We start from the raw sequence: 13,792 nt of genomic DNA on the forward strand, positions 1-13,792 counted from the left end.
TTCCATTGAGCCCACAGGAAGGCTTCCCTGTGCTTAAGTGACGAATATGTTGCTTCCCGAGACTGCTTGTGAGAATATGATTTGGAAGTAGGCAGAAAGGGGGCCAGAGGAAGGGCTGCTTGTGGGTGGAAATACTCCTAATCATCTCCTTTTCCAGACAGATCTAATAGTGGCCTCTTGGGGCGTCTGCATGACAACTGCTTTGTGACACCGCTGCACACCTAGGTTTGCCTTTGGGAACCAATTAAGTGCGGAGGGGCCATCCCTCCTCTCCCCACCCCCACCCAGTCCTCTCCCCCATTGTCTGTTTGGCTGGTATTCTTTTCTGGTTGAATGGCCACAGACACAAGCTGTCTATCTCCCCCAGCTCTTGGAGCTCTGCTTGGCAGGAGAAAACAACCCTGGTAAAGGAGCTGTGCACAAGCACCAGCCGCTCTTGGCCACCGGGGCACAGGAAGCCCCTTGGAAAGTCAGCTCTGCCTTGCCCTGAGGAGCACCCACTGTGCAGATGAAAGGACTTTCTCTTCCACCACCACTTCCTCCCAAGAAAGCAAGAACCGGGCCTTAGACTTCTGACTTCTTTTCAGAATAACAACAAGACAGCTTTTGATTTTTTCCAGCACGTTGAATGCAGTGACCTATAAAGTAAAACACCGGCTGGCAAACTCTTCAACCCAAGAGCCTATTGTCTGCGCGATCCCACCATTTACGACGAAATCGGAAAGCGATACTGTTCACTGTCCACAGCTGTCCCTGGCTGTGTTTGGGTCCCTTGACAGAGGGGTGAACTAATAACCCCTGAATTCACCCAAAGTGTAACAGAAGTGGCTTGGTTGCAATTGGAAAGGGCATGTGGCTGCTACCGCAGCTGTACTTTGGGGGTTTATTATGGTAACAATGTTTCCATTGCAGTGACCTCAGGTTTAGTGTGGGGCACCTGGCTGTCATCAGCAGGGCCCCACTCCATGAACTTCCATACCTAAGCATGGATTTGTACGTAAGTTTAGCGACCAAGATCTGTAGACATAAGTATTTCCTCCATAGTCCCCTGGACTTCTCCAGGCCACTCTTGAAATGGGACAGGTCCCTTCTCTGCTGGAAATAACATCGTCAATAACAAAGAAAGGGAGCCATTTCTGGAGTTTGTGTTTGGGTAATCAGAATTCCATGCGAGTCCCCGGTGGGCACTTTCAGTTTTCTTCTCTAGCTTTGTGTATCTTTATATGCATACCGAGGATAAAATATTCAAAGCAAAAGCGCACATTAGCGTGTCAGGGGAAGAGGGAAGCAACACCAATTGGGAGTCTTTTGGAAAAACCACATTTGCAGGATGATTTTTATTAACAGATTCTCCAATGTTTGTTTTTAGGCTTTTAGATGCAGCACATTTTGGGACAAATTCATTGCCTCCCAGGGGAAAAGCCATTATTGGAAGGATCTCCACTGAAGGGCAGCTGAGCACAGGAGGCTGATCCCCAGGGATGGCTAGAGGGGCAGAGAGAAGAGGGGAGGCCTTTTCTCTAGCGACTGTCACCCTAAGTAGACACATCCCTGCAATTCGTCCCTACAGGAGGAGGGCAGCTACTGGCTGCTTCCTGATTGACCACCAGAGACTAGGTGTGCCGATCCTGGTTCTGGGGAGTCCTTGGTTGACATTACTGTGTGACAGTAGGTAAAACAGTATGGTGGACCTAGAAGACGTGTGTGGACAGACCCAGAGCCTGGTCCCAAAAGACTGAAAGAGCAAGAGGAAGAGGAAAATTAAGCCAATAGGAATATTGGGGGGGGGGGCAGGGGGGATTGCAATATCTTCAGACCACACAAACCTGAGATGAAACCAAAAGGAAGAAATGACTGTGTGAGGTAATCATGGGATGGACAGCTGACCACAGGTGATGCACAGTCCCCTAGAGAGGGCCAGGCAGTTTCTGTGGGAATGGGGACAATGATTAGTCACAATCCTAGACCTGCAGCCAAGGCACGGACACAGGCAGATGGTGGGGAGCAGGGAGGACCAGCCCCACTTTCCCCAGAGGAGAAGCTCACTCACACCACACACGGGCACCTCTGCTGCCAGGTACTGGGCACCACCGGGCTGCACAGAGCCAGCCAGCTTCTCTTGGCACCCCACTTGCTGTCTTGCTCCTGAGCTGTCACTTTGCACAGCCCTTCTGCCACCTTAACACCTGCACAGCTTCAGCTGATAGAATTTCAAACAGCACCCACTTCCTTCTCAAGTGAAGGGTCCTACCTATGGCCACTGCCCTGTGGGAGGAGCCAGGAGGTGACAGTCTTGGGCTGCAGATGCCTTGCTTCTGGGCCCCTCTTGCCAAGAGGCCTGCCCATGGCTCCTGTCCTCAGGAGCATCCCACTCCCCCATCCTTCCAGACACAGGTCCACATCCAGGCAACCCACTTCTCCTTTCCAGTCCCTCTCCCCGGTTCTCATCATCCCACCCACCCCACCTGTCAGATCTGGAATTCAGAGGAAGGGGCTGGTTCATAGTCAAGCTCAACTGGTCAGCCTGAGGACAAGTGAGGACCCTGGGGACGGTGATCCTACCCTGAGCTGGATTCTCCATTGACACAGAGTGCCAGAAGTCGTTCCCTAAACCAGGGGCCACCCAGACCCCCATCCGCCGGCGCTCAAGCACCCCTCCCCACCTCCAGCCACGTCCAGTCCAGCGTTTCCCGGCCCCAGAAATGCTCCCGCCCGGGCGCTGCCGCCGGCTCCTCTGACCTTCTTGGCCCGTTCCTCCTCTCTCCAGGGCACCCTTCTGTTCTGCCTGCAAAAAGTGCGTGTGCCCCTTTCGCTCAGCAACTTCCCTTCTCTCCCCGGAGGGCATCAGATGCCCGAACCCGCCGGGGTGGCGGACACCTAGGACGCCAGTGTCCACACGCTTCTTAACGTGCCGCGCTCGTTCCTGTCGAGGACGCCCCTCCCCACCAAATCGGAAGCCAAAAGAACAAACGAAACCGTGCGCCTACCTAACGACGAACGCTCCTGGTCATGACAGGCCGACCCTCGGGCTCCGGGCACGTCACCCGCTGCACCCACACAATGCCGGCTGCCGGCGCGCTGCGGTGCGGGCTGCCTGAGCTGCTCACGCGGGTGGAAGGGAAGGGCCGCGGTGACAGCCTTGTCCCCGAGCTGCCGTCCCGGCGTCGCTGCCCGGGGCGAAGTTGCGGGGCGGAGCGGGGGCGCGGCGGGCGGAGCGCGGGGCGGGGCGCGGGCGGGGCCGTGGCGTCACTGGTGGGGGCGGAGACGCGGCGGGGACAGCTGCGTGACAGCTAGCTACTCCGGGACTGTGCCTCGGCCCCGCTCCAGCCGGTCGCCGCGCTCCGGGCTTGGTGCGCTCGCAGGCGGAGCGATCCTGGAGCGGCCTGCAGGACGGAGCGCACGGGAGCGGGCGGGAGGGAAACCAGCCCAGGCGGCGACGGGGTCAAGGGAGGCCCCAGGGCAGCGACGGGATCTAAGGAGGCCGGGCGACGAAAACGTGGGGGAGGGCGGGCCGCGAAGTCGGCTGGGCTCCGGCTCCCGAGGTTGCTCCGAAAGCCCCCGGGAGAGGGCTGGGGTTACCGTACCGGGACTCCACGGGGCCTGTGTGGACAGGTATCTAATTATCATGGGGGTGAAAATTGTTTTTTAAATTTTGTTTGGGTGGATATGAAGCATACATAAAGATTTCCCTTAGGAAACTGGGTCTGCTTGGCAAAAGCAGGTCATAAACAGAGCTCAGAGACCGGGTCTGACTCCACCTCCATCCTGCAATAGGAACTCCCTGGCAGGCCTCGGTTTCCTCATCTGCAAAAACACCCTGTTGAACAAATTGTGCCTTTACAACATATTAACTAGAGCTGTACCCACAAATGCACCACCCCTCCCCACCCCAGGGAGGCACTTTGGGAGGGCATTAGTTAGAATCAGTGAGCTTAGCAGCTGTTCCTAAGAGAGTGTCAAGTTCCACTCAGTGGTAAAGGAGAACTCGAAGGAAGCAACCAAACCTCAGCCTAGTCATTGCACGTGCCCTCAGCCTTTCAGGGCACAAGAGGAGCAGGGTGTGCCTAAGACCTGCACCAACAACCACAAGCCCCCACTGGTCACCACACCTGTGCCTTAGACGGCAATGGTGACAGTCCAGCCCTTCATTACAGCTGCATTTTCCAATGACCCACTCACTGGGTCAATAGTACTGAACGTTCCCGTGTAGACCTTCCCTTAGAGGAGAAAATGGATGGAGCATATGACACGAACCCATGTGCCTGGCAAGTGGTTCTTCATAAGTGCTCATTGTTGGTCTTCTGGTCAATACACGAGAGTCAAGTCACCAGTGAGTTTGGTTGACTTCAACTGAACACTACAGAGTTCTGACCATCTTATTCTATCCTTGGGCTGCAAAGCAGTTACTTTACAGCACTGTGCCATTGACTTCTGAGTATAATCCTGCAGTAGGAATGGTTATCCCCATTTATAGATGGGGAAACCAAGGTTCAAGAGACTTGTCCAAGTTGAAATCTAAAGTTTAATCAACTTTAGATGCACATAAAAAAAAAAAAAAAAAAGAACAGGTTTAGGAACCTGCGTACAGTACCCAGGCTGTGGTGGCCAGGCTGTGGTGGCCCTACTGTCATGTCCCCCATTCTTCAGAAGTCACAGTTAAGCCATGCTTGTATTCCTGACCCACAGAAACTGTGGGATAATAAACGTGTGTTGTTTTAGATGTTAACTTTGTGGCAATTTATTATGCAGCAGTAGAAAGAGTGACCTTTAAAAATAGAAACTGTATTGTGGTCACTCCCCGCTTAAAGCCCCGCCTTCACTGCCTACTTGGACTGCAGGAGAAATCCCACCCTGCATCCCGTTGCCGGCCAGGCCGGGGTCCTCTCCAGCCTCTGGCAGCACATAGGCCCTCTCCTCCCCAGCTCCAGCCACCAGGGCTCTGGTTCCTTTCTTCCCACCTTGCATGGTGTACAGTCTGACGGCGCCACTCGTCACTGCAATCACACAGCCACAGTGGGGTCTGGGGAGAGCGTGCAGAGCTACCGCTAACAGGCTCCACAGGACACCTGGGGGGGTGCGGGGTGCGGAGCTGATCCCCACCCTGGAGGGAGGCCCACTTCCCCTCTGCTCACTTCCCCTCACCGCCTTCCTCAGGCAGTGTCTGCTGGGCATGATGAACAGGGTTAAGGGAGGGACGGGCAGAAGGGTGACGGGGCAGGCTGAGATGCGGTGCCCTACTGAGTGACCCCCTCAAGCCTGTCCCATCTCCTTTCCATTTCTGTCCCGTTGGAAAGGTAACGCTGATGCTCTGAGAAGCTGAGCAAATAACTTGCTCACAATCACAAAAGTGAAGCTAAAATTTAAGGTCAGGTGTGAATCCAAATTTAGTGCTCTTTTAACTTAGAATGTTCCGCCACAACTTACTCCCAACTTCCCCTTTTGGGCTGGGGGTAGCTTTCTGGGGGGTGCTTGTGAATGTTGTGTGTGTGTGTGTGTGTGTGTGTGGTACTGGGGATTGAACCCAGTGGTGCTCTACCTGTTAGCTACATCCCTAGCCCCCCTTTTCTTTTCTTTCTTTCTCTTCTTTTTTTTGTTTGTTTTTGAGACAGGATCTCAAACTAGTCACCAACTTGAGATCCTCCTGCCTCAGCCTCCCAAGTCCCTGAGATTAAAGGCATGCACCCCCATGTTGGCACCCCTCTATGTATCAGTCTTAATTGGAATCACTCCTGAGCACAAGTGATAGGTGTTATTTCAATAATTACCCAGAGTAATTGAGAACAGCTCAGGCACCAGGCACTCTGCTCAGGGCAGTGGGTGCAGAGGGAAGCCCAGTAGTCTCACCACGTGCCTGTGAGCCTGGCGCTGGAGGTGGTTATAAATAAGTGAGGTGTGTTATGAAGGAAGAAGTGCCACGGTGCTATGGGAACCACAGTTATTTTTGGCCTCACAACCAGTGTATGAACTTGGGCTACACTGGAAAGCGTCTCTTCCCATAACTGAACCTATGCTGACCTCCCCGCACGGACCCTTTATAAACCAGTGTTGGACTGGAGAGCCGACTCGGCCAGGCCGGCCTGACCATTCTTTTTGCTATCAGTGGTCACCAGGAGACAGCGGGAAAGGCCCCAAGATGCAGCCACTTTGCTTTCCTGGGTGAGAACTTAAGATGAGGAGTACAGAGCTCAGAGCCTGCCCAGGACCACACTGTAAGGGAGTGGAGTTGCCGCTTAATCAGGAGGTCTTGGAGATGTGTTCCTGTCCACCACCCTCTCCACTGACATTCCTGAATGTTCCTCGTGCCTGTTGTGCTGGTGGGTTCTCACCTCATTGACTCGTCCTGGAGGGAGGTGAGAGGTACGTCCGAGACCCAGTCTCTTCCCAGCTGTGAGGCTCAACGCCCACGTGGGCAGCAGATCCAACGCCCTGCTCTGAAGTTCCTCCTCTGCTCGTATGACCTTTCTTTAGAGGGTGGCCACCCAAGTGCAGGGCCCAGTTCCAGCTTGGAATGCCGCCAGTTTACGACTCTCCAACTCCTTTCTCACGCTCTGATACCGTGCCGCCCTCCACCTCGACCCCATCTGTTGATTCTTCCTTTGTTGCTCTGACCAGTTTTTCTTCCTCTCTCTGTTTTCAGTTTTCTGACTCATGAAGTGCATGAGCATCACTCTGGGGAAGAGTCTCAAATGCAGGTTTTCAGGTCACCTCGCATCCTTCCATCAAGACCACGACGGTGCTGGACAGTCATCTCTGAATGTGCTTCGGAAACAGTGTCTACATAAAGCCCCGAGAGGCGTCCAGCCCCACCGGCTCTGCAGTGAGGTTCTGGAAACCTTCTGGCTGTGTGCCACCCTGCTGCCAGCCACCCACGCAGGGGACAGCCCTAGAAAGGGTCCTGGACTCAGGGCAGAGATGCTTCAGTTCTATTTTAGTTGTCAATGGAGAACTTGGCAAATCTCAGCTTTTTGGGGCCTCTGTGTCCTCACGTGTCACAGGAAGATCTAGACAGCGATGGCCCAGCGGCCTGTTGCTCCAACGTTTGACATTTCCTGCTTTTTGTTTTTGCTCAAGCCTTCCTACTTCCTGGAGTCTTCCTCCTCTGCTGAGTCTTTTCCGATCACCTTCTCTGCTGCCTCTAGGTTCTTCTCCAAGGATCCTACCTGGCCTCCCTCATGACATGACACGGTCACCCTTTGAGCCCTCCGTCTCCAGAACACAGCTCTAAGCACACACCTGCCTTCTGTGGAGAAGGGGCACACTCCTCACGAGGTCACAGACTCCTCCACACAGGAGCCACGTGCCACGCGGAACACAGAGGTGGCCAATGAATAGCACTAAATGAGGAATGTGAGCTCCCGCTGTCCCTGCTGGCCCCCTGCTGGCCTCCGTCACCATCTCCCCTGGAAAATGGCATCACAAGCCTGCATTTATTGGCATCCAAGCAGCACCCACAGAAGCGTGTTTCCCCCTGGGGGGCGACAGCTGGGGCTTGCTCATGCTGAGCGTGAGACTCACCTGGTCCTGCCCCTGTGTCTACGACTGTGGCGCGTCCTGGGGCAGAGACCCCTCGGGCGGCTGCCTCACCATCACCTTACACATCTGCTTGCACGGTGGAAGCTTGCTTGCCACCATCGGCATGTTAGTGTGTCCCAGGAATGAATGACTCAGGGTGCTGACGTCAGGCCCAGGTGCTCTGACCAATCACCCCAATCCTGAACCCCACCTCCACCGGCTTCTCGCTTCCACACCTGGTGCCCGGCAGGCTGCACAGACAGAAGTAAGCAGATGGGAAATTAAATCTGCTCTGAGTGTAGCACAGCCTCCTTCCCCCCGAGCCCTGCCCTCCAGGTTTCTTACACTATTGTTATATTTCACACAGAGGCCATTTTCTGCAATAACGTAACCTAGACCCCTGGTTCCAGTTGTTTTGGCCTCAACACCTGTTCATACAATAACATAGTCTAGAGCAGTCATTTTCAAACTTTTTGGTTCCAAGACCATTTTAGATTTTAAAAAATTCTGAGGAGGTTGGGGACTCCTGAAAGGGTCTTGGGAAACCTCAGGGGTCCTCAGACCACATTTTTTTAAGAACCAGTGATTTAGACTGACAAAAATGTTGGCAAAATGTTAATGTGAGACTCTTTATCGTTCTGAATGCCTAAGGCTGAAAGTACACAGCTTGCATTTAACCGATAAGCATTATTGGTTAAACAATACTTACTATTGAGTATTAATAAGGTATTCGTATGAGCATAAAGCAATTCACAGAGAAGTAGAAACGGTAGAAACTCAGAGTTTTCTATATGCAGAATGCCAGGTCCTTAATGTCCTTAAGGTTGGACCTTAACTTTCACTATGCAATGTCCCTTCCTCTGTCTCATCATCAGGGGAAACAGTAAAGTGACAGACAGACGCTCAGGTTCCCCACGGTGACTGCTTGGTGTCCCAGCTGGCTCAAGGCAGCCTCTGGCTTGCAGGTTGTCCGCTGCTCCTGTCTCTTCTCCAGCCTTCTCCAGCTTGCTGTCTGTCTGAGCCCACCCAGGGACCACGTCAGAGGCTGCCCTGCCCTGATGTGTTGCCTGGGTCTAGCCAACGGGGCCCTAACAGGGGACAGAAGCTTGCCAGGGTATGAACCCACCGGCTTCTCCCTGTGGGGTCCCCTCGGGCTGCGTCCTTCACCAAGGGTGACTGTTCCCTTCTGGAGGCCCCCTCTGCACAGCCGTCTCTCCTCACAGGTTCCGGCAGCTTCTTCCTGTCCTTCCTTTGGTCCAGCAGTGGCTCTGGGTGCTGAGGCTGAGCCAGCCCTGTTCTGCATCCTCCTCTCCCCTTGGTAAGCAAAACATTCCAGACTCATTCTAAGTTGAGGGAGCCCTCAGTTTCTCCATAATGCCCTGATTCATACTTATTAAAAATCACCTATCAGGGCTGGGGATGTGGCTCAAGCGGTAACGCGCTCGCCTGGCATGCGCGGGTGCTGGGTTCGATCCTCAGCATCACGTAAAAATAAAAAATAAAGTTGTTGTGTCCACCGAAAACTGAAAAATAAATATTTAAAAAATTCTCTCTTGGGCTGGGGATGTAGCTCAGTTGGTAGAGGGCCTGCCTCCCATGCACAAGGCCCTGGGTTCAATCCCCAGCACCACACATACACACACACACACACAAAATTCTCTCTCTCTCTTAAAAAAAAAAAAAAAATCTCCTATTGATCATTGAAAACATTTCAAACCTGGCCAGCCCACTCTTATGCTGTACTTCTGGCTCCTGGCTTCCTCCCTGGACTCCCAGGAATCCCGTCACCCGACAGCTGGTCTCAGGCTGGGTGTGAGAAAGCCTCAGAGGAGGGCAAGCCCCTCAAGACCAGCCAGAGGACCATGACTCACTGCTCACCCACCACCACTGCGTACCCACCACGCTGGGTGGCACAGTACACAATGGCCCAGGATGGGCCCCAAGGCAGGCCAAGCGGGTTGCTAGAGTCAGCTGGAAAGGACTGTGAGGAAAAGGCTCAGAGGAAGCTCAGGGCTGGGCTGGAGTGTGGCGTGGTGGTGGGGGCTGAGGGACACACACACACACACACACACACACACCACGATTCAACCCTGGATATGTCTCCAGCCAGGCAGTCAGCTGAAAGTATGAGACGCCCTGTTCCTTCTAATTCGGTGGCTGGCCTGAGAGGGTGACCACAATCAGCCAACCCAGCTCCTCAGTGCTGTCCAGGATGGGGCTCTAAGAGATCAGGAATGACCCCTGCACTGGCCGTCCCCCAGGAGGTCTTATCCGAGAGCAGCTAAAATGCATTTGTTACTTAAAATTTTTTAAAAGGATGATGATTTTTTTTTTAAAAAGTCTGCTTTTATCCACTCATACTTTAAAAATATTTTGTTATTCATGGGCCTCCTATAATTTGATATTCATTCCTCCTTCCATTTTAGGCCAGGGATGTTGTTCTACACCATCTCCCTCTCCCGGCCCCTGAATTTGCAGAGATAGTTCCAAAGGCCAGTTCCTTCCCCTTCATGAGCTGAGGAGGTGGCTTCAGGAGGTGTCTTGAGGAGGAATTAGAGACCCAGTAGCTGTGTCTTAGGGCTTTGTCACTGGTGTTTAATCTTCACCATCTGTGGGACTTTATTTGGAGTGTGATTTGCATCTGGAACTGAGGTCTCATGGGGGTTAAATGAGTTTTTGTTACTACAGAAGCAAGGCCAGAGAGCTACCGAGAGTCTGGAGGCACAGGGCACGCAGGGAGCCCACTTGGGAGCCGGGAAGGAGGTCCTCCTGGCTGTGCGCTGACCTCCCCCAGCAGCTCTCTCCCTGCTCTGGGCTCTGAGTCCAGCAGGCTCTGGGTGGCTCGGAGCCCACTGGACATCCTAGATAGCCCCAGCATCTGAGGCCTCTTCCCTCCCAAGTCCCTTTCGCAGCTGGCATTCATTTTATGCAGAATCTGGATCCTGGATCCAAGGTCCACCCCCAGGCCCCGCAGAGTTTCCCTTGGAGAGGGGGAAGTAGGAGCCTGACTCTGGCCCACAGCTTGCTGGGCCCACGCAGCCTTTTTGGTGGGAGCCGGAGCCAGATGCTGTGGCCTTTCCCCTCTTCCGCCCTCTGTCCCCACACACTCCACATCCCTGGCAGCTGAGGACAGGAGCTGTGGCAACAGGACAGAGCGCTGTCATCCTCCATGATTAGCCAGGCGAGTGAGGCTGCTGTACTGTCTCGGCATCCACAGCGCTCTGGCACCTAATGAATCATTCACGCCACTGAAGTGTAATCGGCTGTCACGTTCAAAATAGGTCATTCGCGCGAAGGCTGCTGGAGGTGAGAGTCTCACAGCGATGGTAACAAATCCAGGTGCGTTGGTTTAAGCAAATCCTGCAGTCAGTGGCTTCTCCAAGCGATCCCGTATTAAATGTCTTAGTGGACCCCAGCCAGGTTTTCATTAGCAGCCGCAGGGACAGCTGGACAGCTGGATGTGGGCTGGGGCGAGACCAGGGATGATGTCTCTGCTTTAACCTTTTCCCCTGTTGACACCCCCAAGGAGCCTCGAGGGGCTTCATGAGAAAGATAAATGTGAACACCTCTGTTCACTGAGCCCTGAGCACACGATGCCCAGTCAGCATTAGCACACCCCAGGGACAGGGTCCAGAAGAGCAAGCAGACGTGGGTCTGTCTCTGGGCGCCACATCCACAGAGAAATCCAAGTTCAACAGCTGCGGGCCGGGCGCCCCTGTGCTCAGCGCCCACTCACAGACAGCTGGCCTCTTCACCACTCGGAACACACTTGCCTCTTGTTGGTGGTAGGTACGTCCTTCGGCTCAAGTGCCCAGTGCCATGCAAACACTGGGCTGGCTCCTTCAGTGGTGTGTTAACCTTTGTGTTTTGAGGATAAAAGGACAGTCTTACAGGAAGAAGAGCAACTTTCTCTAAGATTAGAATAAAGAAGTGATTGAACTCGAAAGATTGGAGTGAAACTCTAGTGAATGAGCTGCACTGCTGTTGGCTGCTCTGGACGTGTGGCCAGGGAGGCCGCGAACGCTCCTTGGGGAAGGGGAAGGAGGAGGAGGAGTGGTTCTCCTGAGTCTATGAGCCACAGCCTGGAGGCAGAGGGCTAGGCTTTGACCCTGAGAGCACAGCACCCAGTGCAGGAGAACAAGTGGAGAGGTCACCTGCCACAGGCCTGCTGCGGAGGAGGCCACGCTCTCACCCTCAGCCACTCACCCAGGAGCCTGCCCAGGCCGCCCAGCCCTCCCCGTGGCCCAGTGGTTGACCCGGAGCAGTTGCATTGCAGGGTCTGGGACTAGTCCATGTAGGTCCTGCTGCCCTGTTCCCCAGGCTGGAGAAGGGTCTGTGGGGGATCTTCACCTGTCTGTGCTGCTTCACCGTCAGCATTTCAGTGGATGTGAGCACTTAGAGGGGTCTTCACAAAGTCACCCACTAGACACTTGACTGTCCCCAGCTGGACTCCTGCTTCCCCACCACAGCAGCCCTGCTCAGCCCCGCCTGCTCCTCCACAGCTTTCCTCATCCCAGGAAAGAGTGAGGTTCCCCTCCCAGGCGAAGCCTCCCGGCTAATGGCCCTCTTCCTCTCATGTGCCATGTGCCCCTGGACTCCCCAGCGCCAGGCCCGGCAGGCTCCCACCAGCTCCTCCCCTGGATATTCCAAGTCCTTTAACCAGCCTCTGCTCCTGCTTCCTTTATCCTGTCTCCATTTTAAAAATCAACGATTTTTTTAAAGCGAGGAGATACATACATCTGCATGTGTGTGTGGTGTTGTGGTAAAATACACATAAAATTTAGCATTTTGGCCATTTGTAAGCGTACCATTTAGTAGTGAAAAGCATATCCCCATTCCCACGGGCGGAAGGATCCTTTTGTAAGTCAAGCCAGATGACGCCCTCTTTGGTAGGCATTGGCCGGTGGCTCCCTGAGTTATGCAGAGAAGAAAAACTCTTACAGGGCTTTGCAGGAGCTGGAACCCCCAAACCTCCTGGAGTCTCATCTCCTTGCCCCCGGCTCTGTGCTCGGCTACTGGTCTCCTTGCTGTTCCTGAAACAGCCTCCTGCCCACGCCCACAGGTTGGCCTCCACTGCCCCCCAGCCTCCGGGCACTCAGCACAGCCTTCCTGCACCACCACTGCACGCGTCACCTGTCACATGTCATGTTTCTGCGGGGGTGCCTATCCACCTCCCTTCAGTACAATGCAGTGTCACTTCACAGGGGCTGGGCCTTTCCTGAAGTCACCGCTGAGAGCCAGAACAGGACTGAACCTAGCTCATGGCAGACTTTTAACAGTACTCTTTCAAAGACCAAAGAAATCAATCTTTTATCCTGGTGTAGCTCATAAACTCCCAAGTGAGCCACCTCTTTCACCCAAGCCATCCTCCAGAGGAGCTTGGTTCGTGCTGATCTTGACGTACTCATGCAGAGACCCTGCAGAGGATTCCCAAGGAGACAGAAGTGCTAGAAGGCATCCCATATCAGGCTACACACGCTGTGAGGAAGAAAGGTCTTTCTAAGATTGAGTTAGATAAACCCAGACTTGGCTTGGTCTAGATCAGCTCCTGAGAATCTCTTCTATCTTTTGTGGCAATTTGGTTCACTCCTGTGAAGTATACGTGGTTTAAAGGAAAGCAATGGCTTGCAGACTTTTAGAAATCGCCTTGTATTTTGGTATACCCATCCTGAACTATTTTTTTTTTAAGTGAGGAGATACATACATTTGTGTGTGTGTGTTGTGGTAAAATACACATAACATAAAATTTAGCATCTTAGCCATTTGCAAGTGTACCCTGAATTAATAGTGAAAAGTATATTCCCCTTGTTCTGCAATCTCTTTCATTTTGTAAAACGAAACTCTATGCTTATTAAATAAGTCATCCATCCTCTTGTCTGCCCCAGGCAACTGCCATCCAGTTATTGTCTCAATGATGACTTTAGGTACCTCATACAAGTGACATTGTAAAGTATTTGTCTTTTTTGAGACTGAATTTGCTTAGCACAATGTCCTTAAGATTCACCCATGTTGTAGCAGGTGTCAGAGTCTCACTCCTTAGAGCTGAAGAGTTCTCCGTGTGTGTATGTGCCACAGTTTACTTGTGCCTTCTCCCTCAAGGGATACTTAAGCTGCTTGCACCACTTGGCCGTTGTCCATAACACTCAAATACAGCGTACACATACCTTTTCAAGACCCTGCTTTCAATTTCTTTGGGTATATTCCCAGACTGGAATCTGGATCTTTTGGTAATGCTATTTTTAATGTTTTGAAGAATTGCCATACTATTTTCCATAGCAAT

The 13,792-nt window shown here is 53.1% G+C and overlaps 1 protein-coding gene and 2 long non-coding RNA genes across 7 annotated transcripts in view; 1 reads left to right on the top strand and 2 right to left on the bottom strand.

Moving 5' to 3' along the window:
• Ripor2 (RHO family interacting cell polarization regulator 2) overlaps positions 1 to 13,792 on the bottom strand; it is a 176,685-nt gene that overhangs the window by 72,846 nt on the left and 90,047 nt on the right. Inside the window, exon 1 of one of the 5 annotated variants that reach the window (XM_027948106.2) lies at positions 2,988 to 3,175. The exons of the other annotated variants lie outside the window; for them this stretch is intronic. The gene's annotated coding sequence lies outside the window, so the exon portion shown is untranslated. Of the gene's footprint in view, positions 1 to 2,987; positions 3,176 to 13,792 lie in introns of those variants that run through there. 5 annotated transcript variants of the gene reach the window in all.
• LOC114102647 (uncharacterized) lies at positions 174 to 680 on the top strand. Its single transcript, XR_003584549.3, has 2 exons — positions 174 to 225; positions 368 to 680. It is a non-coding gene; the product is annotated as an uncharacterized lncRNA (long non-coding RNA).
• On the bottom strand, positions 1,323 to 2,655 carry LOC114102644 (uncharacterized). Its single transcript, XR_004618761.2, has 3 exons — positions 2,066 to 2,655; positions 1,827 to 1,928; positions 1,323 to 1,735 (listed from the first exon to the last, which is right to left on the bottom strand). It is a non-coding gene; the product is annotated as an uncharacterized lncRNA (long non-coding RNA).

This window comes from Marmota flaviventris, chromosome 6, assembly GCF_047511675.1.
Source record: "Marmota flaviventris isolate mMarFla1 chromosome 6, mMarFla1.hap1, whole genome shotgun sequence".
NCBI lineage: Eukaryota > Metazoa > Chordata > Mammalia > Rodentia > Sciuridae > Marmota > Marmota flaviventris.